General features: G+C 41.5%; 1 protein-coding gene across 3 annotated transcripts in view; it reads left to right on the forward strand.

Moving 5' to 3' along the window:
• Positions 1 to 19,643, forward strand: part of chn2 (chimerin 2) — a 485,758-nt gene that overhangs the window by 198,491 nt on the left and 267,624 nt on the right. Inside the window, exon 1 of one of the 3 annotated variants that reach the window (XM_070880840.1) lies at positions 424 to 484. The exons of the other annotated variants lie outside the window; for them this stretch is intronic. The gene's annotated coding sequence lies outside the window, so the exon portion shown is untranslated. Of the gene's footprint in view, positions 1 to 423; positions 485 to 19,643 lie in introns of those variants that run through there. 3 annotated transcript variants of the gene reach the window in all.

Consider the following 19,643-nt stretch of genomic DNA (forward strand, 5'->3'; position numbering starts at 1 on the left):
GCACCGGTGGGCACACAGCCACATGTAAGGGTTGGCACTAACTTGGCAAACTCAATCAGAGAGGCTGCAACAAAGGCTGGTGCAGAACACTGAAAGTTTACAATGACGCAGGGCAGTGTTGCTTCATGGTGTTGTGTGATGAAGCAATGATGTTGGGCAGGGATAACCTCACGTGCCAAATCTGGTATGGAGAGAAAGCAGGAATAGGGTACTGAAGTTGCATGATCAGCCATGATCATATTGAATGGTGGTGCAGGCTCGAAGGGTCGACTGGCCTACTCCTGCACCTATTTTCTATGTTTCTATGTTTCCCTCAATTAAAGGGAAGGGCCCATGCTGGCGACTCTGCAAAGAAAAATGCCTGGACCACCGGGGGGGGAGTGGGGATGCTGTGCGATCAGCCCAGCACTCGAGCGGAGTGCCAGGCTGAGCGATCTTGGCCACGACCCTGTGAAGAAACCCAATCAGGAGCAGCAACAAAAAGGTGAGGTTTGTTTTCTGCACTTGGCCTCCTCCCGTTTAATTTTCGCCCCAGTAGCGGCCGGCTACCTGATAGGCGTCCCTTGAAGCTGTCACTTTTATCGCCCAGCGCAGTTTCGGATGGCGAAAGCCAATTTCGGGTCGGGGCGATGTGCACAGCGATGATGTCATGATCTTTGGGCGCAGGAGATCGGGGCGCAGCGCCCTCGCACCACCGCTAAACTCCCGCCCAATATGGCGGGAGTCGTTAACAGCGCCGGTTGCAATCTAACCCAATTTCTCCCCCATTAAGTTTGATTTTAAAATTTTAAACGAAAAGAATAGTCAACGGTAAATGTACTTCACTGGAAAAAGGCAAATTTCAAAAAGATTAAAGAAACTAGCACAAATAAATTGGATGGAAAAAATGACAACAGATGAGCAATGGGAATCATTCAAACAGATGATTAGAATATATACTAGTCTCAAGAATTAAAAGATTGCACTAAAGATGAAATTCCTTAGATGAGTAGTGAAACATAGAAAATACGTGCAGGAGTAGGCCATTCGGCACTTCGAGCCTGCACCACCATTCAATGAGATCATGGCTGATCATTCCTTCAGTACCCCTTTCCTGATTTCTCTCCATACCCCTTGATCCCTTTTGCCATCAGGGCCATATCTAACTCCCTCTTGAATATATCCAATGAACTGGCATCAACAACTCTCTGCGGTAGGGAATTCCACAGGTTAACAACTCTCATCTCAGTCCTAAATGGCCTACCTCTTATCCTAAGACTGTGTCCCCTGGTTGTGGACTTCCCCAACATCGGGAACATTCTTCCCACATCCAACCTGTCCAGTCCCGTAAGAATCTTGTATGTTTCTATGAGATCCCCTCTCATCCTTCTAAACTCCAGTGTATAAAGGCCCAGTTGATCCAGTCTCTTCTCATATGTCAGTCCAGCCATCCCTGAAATCAGTCTGGTGAATCTTCGCTGCACTCCCTCAATAGCAAGAACATCCTTCCTCAGATTAGGAGACCAAAACTGAACACACTATTCCAGGTGAGGCCTCACCAAGGCCCTGTACAACTGCAGTAAGACTTCCCTGTTCCTCTACTCAAATCCTCTAGCTATGAAGGCCAACATACCATTTGCCGCCTTCACCGCCTGCTGTACCTGCATGCCAACTTTCAATGACTGATGAACCATGACACCCAGGTCTCGCTGCACCTACCCTTTTCCTAATCTGCCGCCATTCAGATAATATTCTGCCTTCGTGTTTTTGCCCCCGAAGTGGATAACCTCACATTTATCCACATTATACTGCATCTGCCATGTATTTGCCCACTTGCCTAACCTGTCCAAGTCACCCTGCAGCCTCTTAGCGTCCTCCTCACAGCTCACTCCGCCACCCAGTTTCGTGTCATCTGCAAACTTGGAGATATTATACTCAATTCCATCATCTAAATCATTAATGTATATTGTAAAGAGCTTGGGTCCCAGCACTGAGCCCTGCGGCACTCCACTAGTCACTGCCTGCCATTCTGAAAAGGACCCGTTTATCCCGACTCTCTGCTTCCTGTCTGCCAACCAGTTCTCTATCCACGTCAATACATTACCCCCAATACCATGTGCTTTCATTTTGCACACCAATCTCTTGTGTGGGACCTTGTCAAAAGTCTTTTGAAAGTCCAAATACACTACATCCACTGGTTCTCTCCCTTGTCCACTCTACTAGCTACATCTCAAAAAATTCCCGAAGATTTGTCAAGCATGATTTCCCTTTCATAAATCCATGCTGATTTGAACCAATCCTGTCACTGCTTTCCAAATGCGCTGCTATTTCATCCTTAATGATTGATTCCAACATTTTCCCTACTACTGATGTCAGGCTAACCGGTCTATAATTACCGGTTTTCTTTCCCTCCTTTTTAAAAAAGTGGTGTTACATTAGCTACCCTCCAGTCCATAGGAACTGATCCAGAGTCGATAGACTGTTGGAAAATGATCACCAATGCATCCATTATTTCTAGGGCCACTTCCTTAAGTACCCTGGGATGGAGACTATCAGGCCCCGGGGATTTATCGGCCTTCAATCCCATCAATTTTCCTAACACAATTTCCCGCCTAATAAGGATATCCTTCAGTTCCTCCTTGTCACTCGATCCTCGGTCCCCTAGTACATCCGGAAGGTTATTTGTGTCTTGCTTTGTGAAGACAGAACCAAAGTATTTGTTCAATTGGTCTGCTATTTCTTTGTTCCCCATTATAAATTCACCCGAATCCGACAGTGAAGTTAAGATTGCAATGGAACTTTGACGTATATGACAATTCTGGGCTAATAATACAGAAGAAAATCAAAAGGAGCAGAGAAATTTAAGAGGAAACAGAAGAGATAGTGTTATGTATGTAAATCTGTAAATACCATGTTTAACCACCAGAGGGCTTATCCCCTGGAGTCGCTAGGGATCCCACAATCCCTTGCGAGCACCTGTAGAGAAGGAGGCCTCACTCTGAGATCTGTAATAAAGGACTATGGTCACCTTACTTTGAGCTAGCAGTATCTAGTTTGACTCTTTATTCAAGACAAAACAGATAGGAAAGATGAAGTGGGGGTATTAAAGATTGGCAATTTCCCCCTATGTTACTTAATAAGTTTTAATAAATACATTAAAAGTAGAAGAATAGGTAAAGAAACTATAGGATTGTTTAGAAACAAATACGTTTTGTGGGGGATGAAGAAATGGCAGCGATGCTAGATGAATACTTAGCATTAGTTTTCACAGAAATGTATAATTGTGGGAATTAAAATGTATAAGAGAAGGTGGGGTAACTTTGTATAGTTTAAGTATAGATAAGGAGTGGTGTTTTTGGAAAATGTGCTTTCGATGGTTAGCTGATGTCCTAGAATGCTGAGGAAGGGAGTTGGCGAGGGAACACAGAATAACCACAATTTTTCCAACATCTTTGGAAGTTGTGCTACATGTTTGGAGAATTGCCAATGTAAAACTTCTGTTCAAAACGTGAGAAAGGAATAAACCAAGTTAACTATGGACCAGTTAGCCTAACATTGGTCGTGGGTATGATTCCACAAGCCATTATATAGAATAAAATTTTAATACTTGCTTAGAAAGACATGGGTTAATTAAGATCAGCCAGCATGAGTTTGTAAAAGGCATGTCATGTTTGATAAATCTGAGTTATTTGCAGAAATAACAGTGTATTGAAGAAAATACAGTGGATGTTGTGCAAATGGATTTTCAAATGGTGTTTGATAAGATGCTGCAGAGGAGGCTTATTGATGAAATTAAGGTGCACTGTTTTCTTCATCATCATAGGCAGTCCCTCGGAATCGAGGAAGACTTGCTTCCACTCCTGAAGTGAGTTCTTTGGTGGCTGAACAGTCCAATACGAGAGTCACAGACCCTGTCACAGGTGGGTGGATAGTCGTTGAGAGAAAGGGTGGGTGGGACTGGTTTGCCACGTGCTCTTTCCGCTGTCTGCGCTCGATTTCTGCATGCTCTCGGTGTTGAGACTCGAGGTGCTCAACGCTCTCTCAGATGCACTTCCTCCACTTGGGATGGTCTTGGGCCAGGGACTCCCAGGTGTCAGTGGGGATGTTGCACTTTATCAGGGAGGCTTTGAGGGTGTCCTTGTAGCGTTTCCGCTGTCCACCTTTGGCTCGTTTGCCATGAAGGAGCTCCGAGTAGAGCGCTTGCTTTGGGAGTCTCGTGTCTGGCATGCGGACTATGTGGCCTGCCCAGCAGAGCTGATCGAGTGTGGTCAGTGCTTCAATGCTGGGGATGTTAGCCTGAATGAGGACACTGATGTTGGTGCGCCAAACATGACAACATGGGTAGGAAGTTGGCTAAAGGAGCAGAAAACCGATAATAATGGTTATTGAATATTTTTCTGATTAGGAGCAAATTAGGCTGATTAGGCTCACTGCTTCACCCGGTGACGGTGCAACTCATTCTCGGTCGTCCCGAATCCAGGTTCATCCAACACCAAGACCGCGTGCCAGAGCAGTGAAGGCTGCCAGCTGCCGCCGGGATGCCTCCTAAATTCGATCCCAACGAAATTAAAGTCGTGTTCCTCAGATGCACTGGAGGTGAAGTTGGTACTACCTCTGCTCTGGCTCCCAAGATCGGCCCACTGGATCTGTCTCCCAAGAAGGTGGGTGATGACATCGCCAAGGCTACAGTTGACTGGAAAGGCCTACATATCACGATCAAGCTGACTATTCAGAACCGACAGGCGCAGATTGAGGTTGTCCCATCAGCTTCTGCCCTCATCACCAAAGCCTTACAGGAACCACTCCGCGACAGGAAGAAGCAAAAGAACATTAAACACACTGGCAGCTTCACCTTTTGATGAAATACTTGCTGTCACCCGACAGATGAGGCATCGTTCTCTGACCAGGGAACTTTCAGGAACCGTGAAGGAAACCCTGCGAAACTGCTCAGTCCATCGGCTGCAACATTGATGGCAAACACCCTCATAGTGTGATTGAGGACATCAACCAGGGCAAGATTGAATATCCTGCTATATCAGTGAGGTACGTTTTTCTCACCAATTCTGGAGAAGTCCACAGCAAAAAATGGCCACTATTAGCCACTTGGTGCGTGGAGGTCCTGACCTGCATGAGAACACCAGCGGCAGGTCGGGGCCATAGAAGACAAGCGGCCTTGGGAACAGCGTGGAGGCATACTACTCCAGGGAGCAGCGCAAGCTGGTGCAGGAGGACGACGGCAGCGAAGAGTGATGTCATCAAGGTCCAGGTCGGTGATTGGAGCGTGGGCAGATACAGCAGGAGCGGCGAGGTCGGGGCGAAGGAGCAGCGAGAGACTATGGAGGGAAGTGATCGGGGCCCAGGGGCAGCACGGGCCAGCCCACACTGTGATATGTGTGTGCACTAGGTCCGTGCAGCAGAGCTGGCCTCCAATTGTCTTGGGTAATCCTTGCCACTGGACCAAGACCTAGCTCCGTCAAACCTGTGTGGTGGCTGGTGTGCAACGGCCACCACACGTTAAAAAAAATCCACGCACAGGCATCTTCCACCCTTGAGGATGTAGTTCGGGTCCTTCATTCAAAACACCTGTGAACATCCTTTTTTGCCGTGGAAGCAAGTCATCCTCGTTTCGAGGGACCGCCTATGATGATGATGATGATTAGGAGCAATGCTCTTTTCTGTATATGTATGATTTAGACCTGGGATTAGTCATTGTCAAAATTTACAAATGACCTGAAATAGAAAGCATGGTTAGCTGTGAAGGGGACTTTATGGAACATAGGAACAGGAGTAGGCTACTTAGCATGATCCGCCATTCACTGAGATCATGGTTGATCTGCAACCTACCTTCATTTACCCACCCTGGCTCCATATCCCTTAACACAGTTGGCTAGCAAAAAATTATAAATCTCAGCTTTAACATTATTAATTAAACTAGGATGCACTGCTTTTTGTGGAGACAGTTCCATACTTCTACCACTTTTTGCATGAAGAAGTGTTTCTGAACTTCACTCCTGAAATTGGCTCTAATTTTTAGGCTATGTTCCCTAGTCCTAGACTCCCCAACCAGTGGAAATAGTTTCTCTCTATTTACTGTATCAGTTCCCCTTAATATCTTCAATATTTCAATCAAACTTTAATTAACCTTCTAAATGCCAGGGAATACAACCCTAGTTTGTGTAATCTCTCCTCGTAATTTAACCCATGGAGTCCAGGTATCATTCTAGCCATCTTGTTATACAGGCTAATATTCCATTAGATTTTCTTGATTGTTTTTTGTACCTGACTACCACATTTTCGTGATCTGTGTACATGGACCCCTAAATCTCTTTGGACCTCCACTCTTCCTAGATTTTCACCATTTCCTTTTTGGGTCCAAAATGGATGATCTTACACTTGCCTACATTGAAGTTTGTCTCCCACAGATTTGTCCACTCACTAATCTATCACTGTCTCCTTGTTATTCTATGCTCACATCTACACGACTTCCTATGTCACCAATCTTTGTGTCATCAGCAAACTTGGTTCTCGTGTGTTATTTATGTCATTAATAAGTTAATCAATATACAGCACTTCCTTGTGGGACACTACTACTCACTTCCTTCAAATTTGAGTGCATACCAATTATCCCTACACTCTGTCTTCTACCGCCTAACCAATCTCCTAACCAGGTCAATAATTTGCCATCAATTTCATGAAGTTTAAATTTAACTAGCAGTCTCTTGTGTGGAACCTTATCAAATGCCTTCTGGAAATCCATATAAACTACATCCATAGACATTCCCCTTTCTACTACTTTAGTTACTTCCTCAAAACATTCAATTTGTTTTTTATGTGACTTCAGGGGTACATAGTTCGCAAATATCAGATGAAATTTAATGCAGAGAAATAAGAGATGATATTTTTGGTAAGAAAAATAAGTGGCAGAAATATATACTAAATGATAAAAGGAATAGAAGAGCAAAGAGATTAAAGGCGTTCAGATACATAAATCATTGGTTAAGCCACAGTTGGAAGATGTTGTCTTGTTTTCAATGTCCTTTATGAAGGTTAACAAGGTATTGGCCTGGGGATACTAAAGAGTATTAACAAGATGATGGCAGGAATCAGATCCTTTGGTTGTGAGGGGAGACTATTCAACAGGGGTGGGCAATTATTTGGGCAGGTGGGCCATTTAACAAGTTTTGGTGAGCTGTTGAGGGCTGCACACCAATATTCCCCTGAAGGTGCATGGCTGCATTGCCGCGAAACAATCGCAAGGTCCCGTGCAGGCCGCTCACCAGCTCCTTCCGCTAGAAGAGAAATCGCGCAACAAATTTAAAAGGACCGCGCATGTTGGTGAGAAAAGTGTTAAATTGGTAAATTTGAAACAGACCAACTCATAGTTTTGATCATCACTCCCACTTCTACACTCCCAATAATTTATAAACATAAATTCAGATATCCTGTCGTACTTGGATACTATGTTCAATACACAAAATGTAGTGTAAAATAGTAAAATCTTCCATTACTAAATGAATGTAATGATTGATCGCTCGATCGATTATATGTTCTGATGTTCTACGTGGCTGGCAGAGTGGCTCAAGCCTGCGGGGCCTCTGACGCGAGAGTGTTCTCTTTCGCGTGCTGAGTGTGGGAGCCCGAGGCTTCGCAAAGCCTGAACTACAATCGTGCGCCATTACCTGGAGTCCTTATGCTCTGGGATCCACTCCCGTGTCTAAGACAGTGATGAGAACTTACCTGCTGTCGCACTTTGGGTACCAGGAGAGGAAAGATGGGGTGCTTTCTTTGGCAAAGAGTCATTGAGATGAGCAGCCATCTTAGATTAGTGTGCAGCTCGCTTTCCATTTCTGTCCCATCCAGCGAGCCGAATAGAATGAACTGGCCGTATTTCGCCCATCACTGGGTTAGAAGCTCCCTCGTTCTTTACTAAGGAAACTCCCTGAAACAGCAGGGACCCGACTTCACTGGGTCTGTGTTTGAGTTACGCTGGGAGACTGCTGGTACCCCCACGGAATTCAGACAACACCTCTCACCTAGTTGCACCAATAAACAAAAATAGCATTTTGTTACTCGCTGGAATGAAATCAAGCCCAGTACTAATTTTGAATTAGTCGCGAAAATTCCTTGAGAGTCGAGTTGAGACTAAAAAAATCGCAGCAAGTTTAAAAAAAAAAATTCGAAGTAAACAATCTTTCAATCAATTCGATTGTTTCAATTCCGAGTCGTACTGCCAATGGGGTTACTTTATATATTTAAAGTATTTATATTGTGCATTTATTGGAAAGTTTGCACAGAATTATGAACCCACAAACCGTGAGTAACTCGCCTTTCACCTTGCAGTGATGGAGCAGAAACTGAGGTTCTGAGTGTGATAACAACACATTGATGCAGCGAACGGCAGATTCAATATGGTTATGACTCCCCTGCTGCCTTGGAGACAATGACCCGGCTCCTGACATTACGTGGGGCTGGGTCAGGCTAGGTGACCGATGCGGCGTATGTTCGGTTCGAAGCTAGGCCTTGGCGGGCCGGATTGAATCCATTGATGGGCCGGATACAGCTCATGGGCCATATTTTGCCCGCCACTGCTATCGAACCTGGGGCGTCGTTTCACAAAAAAAGGGAAAGTTAAGAGGAGATCTGAAACTGGTGTTCAAAATTGAGGGGTTTTGATAAAGTAAATAGGGATGAAGTATTTTTCCTGCTTGGTGACTCAGTAACTTAAGAGAGTTTAAGTTTAAGATCACCACCGAAAGCACAATGAGAGAAGATTGGGGAAATTATTGTTTGTAGTGGTTGTTAGGATATGGGATTCCCTACCAAAAGCAGCGTAGTAGCAGAGTCCATGAGTACTTTTAAAAGTGAGTGCAGGGGAATGGAACAAAACTACTAGGTCTTTGAAAACCAGTGCAAGCATGATGGTTGAATGGACTCCTCCATTGCTGTAAAATGTAATGATTTTATGCTTAAGGAAGCAATCCTGAATGCATGAGCATTTTTTTAAATTTTTGTACACATGAAACTTGGAAATTAAAAGAATACATAACTCATGTTCTGCTTAATTACAACGGAATGTGAATGGAGGGCTCCCTCTTTTGAGATAATATTCCACTTTATTTTGACAATGATGCAAACAGAGCTTTCTCAGTGAGCAAACTTAAATAAAAAACACACTATTGCACTGTCAAAAAATGAATATACATAAATTATATGCTTGAATTGTTTGTATTGGCTTAATGATTAATAACTAGCCAGAAATACAAGTACAGTGATTATTGTGCCCTTGTAGAAGTGAAATTTATTAAGCTGATATTTGAAAATTGTTTTCGAGATTGACTGTGCATCTTGAGAGAAGAAATTATTGACGGAGTAAGTTTGTATTTTAATTAGTACAAAATAAGACAAATTGCTTGCCTGAGTTTATGTTGCAGTCTAATCTTGCCTAATTATTACAATGGGGTGCCTTTACAAGAATTGCCCTGAAGAACAGTAAGTTGCATTAAATATCACAATGCATCATATTTAGGATCAGAAAAAAACATTTTCAAAATAATGAAAGTTTTTCTCTTGTCATTTCTGTGTGGGGTTATTTATAGATACCAATAAACCCTTATTCCACTCTGGCTACAGATACACATTTGTGGGCCTTTTGCTGGGAAAATGTGGGATGGTAAATTTGAATCTGTGAATGATGCTGACTCATTTACTCATGTTTGCATCAGATTCATATTTACTACTATTATTTTCTGCTAAGAAACCCAGTGAATGCTCCACATTGGTCATTTTAATATTGCAAGGTCAGTGAGATAATTGTAAATCCAAATCGAATGTTATTTGTATAGGGTAGTAGTATAAATATTAGAGGGATTTATATTGACAGTGATAATATTTTATTCTCTGTATCAGCATCACAAGGTATTGCAGATATGCTGGATTTTATAGAAAATATTTGTGGTCAGTAATGAAACTGCAAAACAATTGTGCCCTACATTTTATAAAATACAGGCCCAAAAGTATTACGGTGATTTTAATTTACAGGGATGCAACCAACTTTAGACACATTCTCCCTTTCTCTGCTGCATTTCTGAATATAGTCAATAGGACTTGCAAGTAACTGACAAAATGTAGGTCTACAAATCTGATCCTGTGCATTTACACTCTTGGGTCTACAACCCTTTTGAATTGGTTGGGAGAAGGCGGAGTCCAAAGGCAAACAGTCCTGACCATAGCACTCTGAGGCTTGGGCGATTTTAACTCTTGTGCCTCATCCGCATGCTCCTAGTCAGTTGCCCGCCCGAAACCAGTCACAGTGTACCGGCAGGTGGGAGCGGGATGTTGGGCGACAGGATGCCACCATTGGGAACGGAAGGAATGGTCCCTCGCACTGAGGTAAGTCACGAGTAAGGGAGTTTTGGGAGAACGTAATGATCGGAAAGGAGGGCGGGAGGTGGGGTGGGGAGAGCCTGGGACAGGAGAGACCTAAACTTCCATTATGGGATCTGGAAAGTTAATTTTTTTTTAAGAAATACCTCTTTGGGCCTCTTCTGGCCCTGACTTCTTCCTGCTAGCTTGTGCTGGCGGGAAAGCCACAATGACTTCCCCGCTCATGCCACTGGTTAAAATAGCAGTTGGGCTCTGATGAACACTTCCAAGTTCAATTTGCATATTTAAAGAGGTTCTGGTGGGTGACCCTGCCATCAGCTCAGAGGAGCAGGATAAAATTGACCAAGGATGGGAGCAGCCCATTGGTGGGTAAGTTGGGCGATTTTAACTGCCTGCTCATCGGTTTCCCTGTTGCACAGTGGAGCCCAATGTATAGTGGAGATTGACGCTTAATACTGAAAATGTAAAAAGGGATAGTGGAATGTGGTGATCACTCTGTCCTGACCAGATAATAATGACAGTTCTTGAGCACATTTCAGGCTGACATTTCAGTGCAGTTTTTATGGAGTGCTGCATTGTTTGTTTGAGGTTCCATGTTTCATCTGGGATGATAAAGCAAGGCTCCATCTGCCTATTCAAGTGGATATAAAAGACTTGCAGAATTATTCAAAGAAGAGCAGTGGAGTTCTCCCGGTGCCCTGGCCAATATTTATCTTTCCAGTAACATCACCAAAATAGATTTAACTGTGTTTGTTCATCTCATTGCTGTTTGTGGAACGTTGCTGTGTGCAAATTGGCTGCTGCGCTTGTCACAAATTAACAGTGACTACAATTCAAATGTACTTCATCGGCTGTGAAAAGCTTTGATATGTTCTGAGGATATGAACGGCACTATACAAGTGCAAGTTCTTCCTTGCTTTCTTCCTCTGTGACTAGCAGAATATATTAGGTGTAGCTCGCATCCAAACTTTTCATAATGTGTTGAGAGTATTGTAGCAGTTTTGAATGAATTCTTTAACAAAAATATCAATTGGCAGCAATCATATCCATTTAAAATGTTACACTTTTTACAAAATAGAGCTTGGAAATTTGTACATGGGTGTGTTGTGTAAACCTACCATTTAATATAACTTTTTCAAACTAGAGTTTAAAAGTGCTCACTAGTTAGTTACCATTATTTCTGTGCTTACTTTCCCTTACATGGATTCCAAATGGGGTATTTTTAACCTCCTGCAATTTAAAATGATTATAACACACGTGGACTGAAAAGCTGTACCTTATTTTCAATCCATTGATATTTTGTCTTGCATCATATAATGAACATACATTAAGCCAAAATAATAGCAGCATTGGACCTCTATCACAACATTTATCTATGTTACAATACCCCCATAGGTTTAGCATGACTTATGAATGTGTAGCCCTCCCTCTATATACTGAATTCAATGACCATCACTTAACCATATTAATCCTCACTGCATATGCAGAATCTTTCAAGCTAGTAAGTGTTCTTGTGAAGAAGAATATTTTATTTATAACTTTGCAGTATTGGCAATATATATGAACTGAGGATACCAGTATAGTGGAAAAACTAGTCACATTGAGACAGATCTATATAACCTCTCATCCTTTGAGATGGTAGACTTGTGTGTTCAACGTTGTTCAGCGGATTATATTTCAGTCCGGGGAGTCTCACACTGTGCCCCGGGGGTCTCACACTGTATCCCGGGGGTCTCAAACTTTGTCCCGTTGGTCTCATTGTGTGCAGTTCTGTTTTCTGCTGATTTGCGTTGTGTAAATTTTCAAGCATGTACAACCAGACTCGTATTTGGAACTATTAAAGTTTTTGTCATTTGTGATTTAAGACACTGAAATTATCAGTGCGGTAATACTGCAGTTCTAGATACAGTTTTAATTTTAATACAAGTTGATAATTTCTTGCAGAAGAGCAAAACCATTTGCATTTAAAAGAAAATTTCATTCGAAATAATTGCACAACCAATTAAACATCCAATTTTTTAGAATAGTTCAAAAGTAGGCCCAAACAGATTCTATAATTTCTATAATGCTTTAAATGCAACTGAATTTTTCCCTCGATGTCTGACTCATAGAGCTCAAAATTGGCCCACCCCTTTTTTCGGCGCACTCACCAGAGATGCTTTGACTTTATGGGCTGAAAAGGGCGCCGATAAAATCTCCCCCGATTCTGGCCGCTGTGTTGCCTCTCCGGGACTTGGTGCGGCGTGGCCAATCGATTGGGGGGCGGAGCTAGTGCCCTGCGCCAGAAACAGTGTCGGCAGCTCTGTACATGCACGTTGAAGTGTGCGCGCATGCGCAGTAGCTCCTGCCCCCCAGCCTCTGTGTGCGTGCTGCAGCGTGGGACCCGATGTATCCCGCCCTTTTCTGAGCCGAGTGGCCTGCCGCACAGGCCGGCCCGCTGACTTCCCGGGCTAGAAGGCCACAACAAGCAGGTTGATGCGGGGCCCAAGCCGGGGCGGCGGGGTACAGTTTTGATCCCTGTGGTAGTTGGGGGGGGGGGGGGGGGTGGGCGGGGTGGGGGGGTGGTGGTGATAACTGTGTAGCCAGTAATTTTAATGAGCTTACTCAAGACTTTCCTTAACCCTGTTGATAATACTTTCCTAACCAAGTAAATAGAAAATACTTTTAAATACATCATAATCAATCCTTGAACATTAGATTTGTTGGAATAATTTTGCTTGAATTTTCAAAATATTTAAAAACATAAAACAAACAGTAAATTTCCTGGCTATATGGTATAAAATATTTCGATGATGGTGGGTGAGCTTAGGGGGCTGGGAGAACATAACATAAGAATTACGAGCAGGAGGTACTTCTATTTTTTTATTTGAATATTTGAAAAAATTATGTAAATATGTCTCTTTACTACTTTTATTTTGTAAATAAAACTTCCATGATTGCTTCTGTTGTATAGTAAATTAACTTTGTGAAGTTTGTCAATGATGTCCTGTATAGCTGTTTGATCCTATTCACATTCTTTAGTCAAGTCATTAAGTTCTGCTGGCCTCCGATGTACCTACTTGCGCTGATTTATTAACTCTCCGCAAGGGTTTTCACAAGCGGCCACATACACTGGCCTAAGTTAGTTTGGAGTAACTATTAGCTGTCCAAAGTGGCCAAAACGGGCGTAGGTGGCTGGTAACATCCCTTTTTTGAAAATAATTAAACTAAACTTTAAAAAAAAATCCTAACCAACTCACTTACACTGGCGCAAATTGAATGTGCAAAATGGGGATCTTTAAGATACTCCAGAAAAATCAAGTTGCTCCAAAAAAACGGAGCAACTCCTGGCCAATTTTGAGCCCATAGTATTATGACTTGTACAATATCTTTATGCCCAGTGAAGATATTAAAAAAAAAGAAAAACATTACACCAATAAATCTTTAAGATTGCAAGTGACTTAATCCACCAGCATATGTTTCCATTATTGCTTGTAATCCCCTTCTCTCTCCAGCCTCACACTTATGACTGGAAGATTAGCTGGTAATGTGCAACATATAAATTACTGCAGTTGTGTCTTTGGTTAGCCTGCTGTGCAGAAAATACTGTGTAGCAGAGCAAGCCTTCATCGATTTAGAGAGATAAATTACTTATGGTACATCACCAGAGTGCTAGGACAATGAATTTCTTTCTTAAAAGGTCTCAACTGATATTAGCAGTGATCTTTACCTTCTATGTTAGGCTTACGAGTTGGAAAAAGGGAAAATTGGCCTCATAAGGGACAGTGTGTATTCACCACCGCATTATTAAAACACGTTGAACAACTAGGTTGTGGCTTTAATAGAGTTTACAAGTTGCAACATGGATGAAGGGGAATTGGGACTTGGGGAATTATTATAAAACAAAAGATTGAAAGCATTAATGTATGATATTCTGCATGATTCTCAATAATTATTTGTCAACATGTTAAGGGAAAAAGAGCTGGTTTAAAAAAAAAAATTTGGAAGAGAAGATATCATTTATTTAAGTAGCCAGTCATTGTAAACTTGTAGAAATTAGTAGCTATTCATACTTAGTGAAGTGTATTGGGGGTGACAGAACTCTACAAGCAAAGTAGGCAGAAAATTAGAATTGATCAAATCCAGAAGCACTAACATTTCTCAATTAATTATTCTGCTGAGATAGTAAAGACACAGTTAATTATTGTCAGATGATGAGATGGAGGTCATGCCGCCAGCAATACCAAGTAGAACATCATCAGCATATAAATTGATTTTTATCAGAGAAGATGGAGGAAAAAGAATGCTGAGAGGATTTGACAAGTGTATTGGTCCTGTGTTGAGGATAGAGTGGAGGAGCACAGGGAGCACAGCTCAAAACAGAATGAACCTGACATAACTGAATGAGCTATAGCCTGATCTTCTTCAAATTTGACACCATATATGATGTACTGAAGAGTTTCTGGTAGCCAGAGTCAGGTGTTGGCTGACCTACTGAATGTTTCCAGCATTTTCTGTTTTTGTTTCAGTTTCCAGCATCTGCAGTATTTTACTTTTTGTTTAATATCTCTCCAATATCTTGATCAAATAGTCATTCTTCAGGTTAGCCCAGATGACAATGACAGCAATAACAACTTGTATTTATATTGGAAGACTTTCTTGTGCCTTTAACATAGAAAGTCTCCCAAGGCATTTCATATTGGTGTAATCGAGAGACTGAGTATTGGCAAATTGACCCTATCCTACCTTAAAGTCCATCCACAAGCATCTCCAGTCTGCGACAGAGACTGTGGTTCTCGTATTGGACTGTTCAGCCACCTAAGAACTCATTTTAAGAGTGGAAGCAAATCTTCCTCAATTCCGAGGGACTGCCTATGATGATGATGATAGAAACATGGAAAATAGGTGCAGGAGTAGGCCATTCGGCCCTTCGAGCCTGGTAATCAGGATTGGGATTATTAGCTATTTTCATTATTTGCTCCCTCCTTAATATGGAGAAGTGATATATATCGTGCACCAGTGCCATCTTAGCTAAGATTAATGAAGTCTATATTGACTAGTGATTGAATCTGCAAATTTCCTGATTTCTCTGACTCAGGATTAACTGCATTAGATGATACTTCTCTCGCATCTGGCCATGGCTTGCTTTCTTTCTTTTGCTCCTTTTCTTTTTCTTTCTCTCTCTACCTTTAGAGCAATTTTTATACAATTCTCCTTTTCAATTTTGTTACTTCTAAACTTCAGATATGCTGCCCTACATCCCCTTCATCCTTAAAACAAGTGTTCATGCAGTCTCTGACTTTAACTAAGAATTGTGGAATTCTTCCTCTTGCTCAGTTTTGCCGCCTTCCCACAAGCTTCAGGATTTCTTTTTAAAAAAAAACAGAGCTTGATGTGACCTGTGTTCCTGCTGTAAGTTGTACTTTTATTCATTTCAATTTTGGTGATATTTTTGGCTTTGACCTTGGTTTCTCAGTAATAATCTGCCTTATTTGTTTGTCCTTTGTAAAAAAATTTTATACTGAACTTCTCATTCATTATTGTTCATTTTCCTTCACTGCCAGACTTTACAATTATTTCTCTAACCATTTACCACACTCGTAATTTCTTTGCTCTTACTCACCATCTATGACATTTAAATACTTGCAGCTCCATTCCTTGTAAAAGTAGAAACAAAGCAAGGTATAAACTGGACTGATTTGCTTCTATTGCATTATTACTATTTCCCTGCTATTTAAATTTCATGCTATTGGTAAACTATGCATACCGTAGGCCCAAATTTGCCCAGGAGTTGCTCCGTTTTTTTTTGGAGCAACTTGATTTTTCTGGAATATCTTAAAAATCCCCAATCTGCACATTTAATTTGCGCCAGTGTAAGTGAGTTAGTTAGGATTTTTTAAAGTTTTTTTTTCAAAAGGGGGCGTTACCAGTCACCTGCGCCCGTTTTGGCCATTGAAGCCAGTTTGGACAGCTAATAGTTGCTCCAAACTAACTTAGGCCAGTGTATGTAGCCACTTGTGACCGCACAGAAAACCCTTGCGAAGAGTTAAGAAATCAGCGCAGGTAGCCAGAGATGGGGGGGAAGAGAAGAGGAGAGGACCTTGCAAAGCACTAAACACCTTCACAACAACATTCAAGAAGCATAAAAACCATCAATAATAAATTTTAAAAAACTTTAATCCTACCTTCCTAACTCGGCTCGGGAAGTTAGCGGGCCGACTCCGACTCCACTCCGACTCTCTCTCTCGAGGACTCTCTGAGGGACTAGACTTCTCTCCGAGGGACGAGACGTCTCTCCGAGGGAAGGCAGCGGCAGGCCGCTCGGCCCGGGATAGGGGCGGGACGCATTGGGTCCCACGCTGCAGGCATGCATCATCACAATCATGGGAGGAGCTACTGCGCATGTGCAAACGCTCTACTGCGCATGCGGACGGCTGTCGGCACTCTTTTAGGCGCAGGGCCTAGCTCCACACCCAATGGACTCGCCACGCTGCACCAAGCCTCGGGAGATTATAGGAAGTAGGCGCATCTCACGTGAGTGCACCGAAAAATTGGGAGGGCCATATTTGGGCCATTTAAGTGGCTATTTTCAGCATAGTACATAATACAGCTGCTCAAAGTAAATCATCATTGTACTCATGGTGTGATGAGATGACGAGTATAATTGGCTACTTAAACACCATTTTTGATCGTTCCAGGCCGTTTTGAACAATTGCACTCAAATACGAATTCTAGATTCAGATGTTGAAAGAAGTTTTAAAAAAAAAAATAAAATGAAAGGAATTTTGGAAGTAAAATTAGCAGTTATAAGAGAAACAGTAGCACACAATAGATTGATCAGCAGCAGAAAAAGATAATATTTCTGGTATAACTCTTCAGACAAATGAGTATTAACTCATTTTCTTTTTCAGATGTTGATCAACTTGCTGGCACATTTCTAGCATTTTTTTTTATTCTTGCCTCTGAATTCCAGCTTGCTTTTTTCCCTTTTTGTCAATAATATAATCAAATGTAAATTATATCTGACTCTGCTCTTCTACACAGGTCACATGGGACTAAAAAAATTGATGGGGAGAAACAGTCTACTTAGCGGAAACTGATAGGGAATTAAGGATCTCTCTTCATGGGCTGTGAATATCTCATCCCAGTTCAAGCTGTTCTGCTCCGTAAACACATTTATTCAGTTCTAAAGTACTTAATTAAAGTCACTCACTTACTAACATTCTAGTTTAGAAGATATTTTGACTTTACTATGTGGAATTAATATTTCTCCAGCTGTGTTGGCATTTTACAGTGACATTAATCTTGCAGTAAATGCTCTCGGCTTTCTCCTGCAATAATGAAGCTGGTGATTATAGATTCAAGATTGATGATCATGTAAGCCTATAGTAACTGTAAAATATGGATTACAATACAGCTCCTAAAACTACCTGCTTGATTGCAGGGCTATGGGATAAGAGCAGGGGCATGGGATTATTTGGATAGTTCTTCAAAGAGCTGGCACAGATATGAAGGGCCGAATGGCCTCCTGTGCTGTATGATTTTGGGGGGAGTTAATCAGTGTACCTCACTGTGTTTCTTCAAAATTGCTTCTGGCTTCAATCTTCATCCTTTTCTCTTGCCTTTGTCCCAGCCTACATAGACTGTCCAGTCTGCGATTGACAGCTGAGGTTACTTTCAAATTCTTAAATTACATCCTCATGAATCGCCATACAGACATTGTCCTGAGCTAATGAAATGATTCAAGGCTACTCCAGACAGATGCTGATGCTCTAGTCAGTGGATTGCAGATTTCTCCCAGAGTCACTCTTGCCTACTGAATAACCACACTGCTATTTTCCACTGTTTCTCTATTTTAAATCTGCCAAGATTACCTGCCATGCTACGCAGATAATCTGACATATTATCATGCTAAGTGCTGACAATTTTCAATCAAATAAGTGAAAGCCTTGCCTGATTTTGGTAAAGGGGGCAAGAGCCGAGCTTTTAAACCCCCCCCCCCGTTATGATCACAGCATTTCTTAAACCCCTGGGGACGTTTTGCTACATTAAAGGTGCTATATAAATGTCAGTTGTTGTTGTAATCTTCAGTTGTGGTGTAATCTAATTAAACTAGTTAGGTTTCATCCTAAATTAGAACTCGTAAATTAGGGGACTGATTTCCACTGCTGGTTAACACACTGACTTTCCATCTCTGAGACTTGAGTCTGACTGTACCCAAACTGATTGACCAGAAAATAAACTTTTTTACCTAATCACAGAGTGAAATAAGGTTGGACAGCTTTAACTGCCCATGAATATACAGTACTTTCATTCAAAGAAGGAATGACTCGAGTGGAAATGCCATATTGATGCAGTAGAGGTTTTTCATATGAAGTTTATGTTAAAATAGATTGGCGAAAGATTGCCCTGGTGTACTCAGTGTAGCAAATTCATAAATCCATTCTTTATAAAAATGTTTATGATTCTGCTAAATCTAACACAGAAAAAAATCTTCATCCATTGTCAAGTATTAGAGCAGTGTAGAGGAGCTTATCTCTACATTTAATCAATGATGTACCTGACAATGGAGCTAACACTGCATATTAAAACAATGGAATGCATGTTCCATTCTTTACACCTATACCTTTTGATCACAAAGTAAGCACTATTCTATCTCATGGTTATCATAAAATATCCTACATTTTTTTCACACTTAGCTTAGCTCAAATGCATCAGTTTATTTATCTGTTTGATGTTTGCTGATTTTTAATTTCCATCATAAATCTGCAGGAGATTCCCATTAGGCATTCATGTAAGGCACCTGATGTGAATTTCCGACTTCATAGCTCTAAACAGAGCTAAGGGAAGGTGAGTATTTCTCTACCTATCCCACTGGAGTGAAAAAATCTCCCTAGCCATTTATATTTTCCCTTAGTTGTTAGAATTGTACTGCGATTTGCATACGAGACAAATAGAGAAAATCTTACAAATGGAAGGTGAGGTATTCTCTTTCTTGGCATAATGGACAGTTGTTGCTGGGGGCACAAGTTATTGGAAGGTAAGAACAGACTTGCATACTTTCCCCTTTACAGGTACCCTCACTCATTTTCTGTATTTTTTTTTTAATGTGTTTTCTTAAAAATTAGGATGTTTTTGAAGTTACTTCAGCATATATGTCAGTATTGTGTTTTTAGTAATAAAAATGAAGACCACTTCCATTCTTTTGAAGAATAAACAGAATTGAAACCTGGTTTCAAAATGTTTTGAATCATGGTCTCTTATGAAGGAAGCATGTATTGTAAATGGACAATTTAGTTAAG

The sequence above is a fragment of the Pristiophorus japonicus genome, chromosome 5 (assembly GCF_044704955.1).
Source record: "Pristiophorus japonicus isolate sPriJap1 chromosome 5, sPriJap1.hap1, whole genome shotgun sequence".
NCBI lineage: Eukaryota > Metazoa > Chordata > Chondrichthyes > Pristiophoridae > Pristiophorus > Pristiophorus japonicus.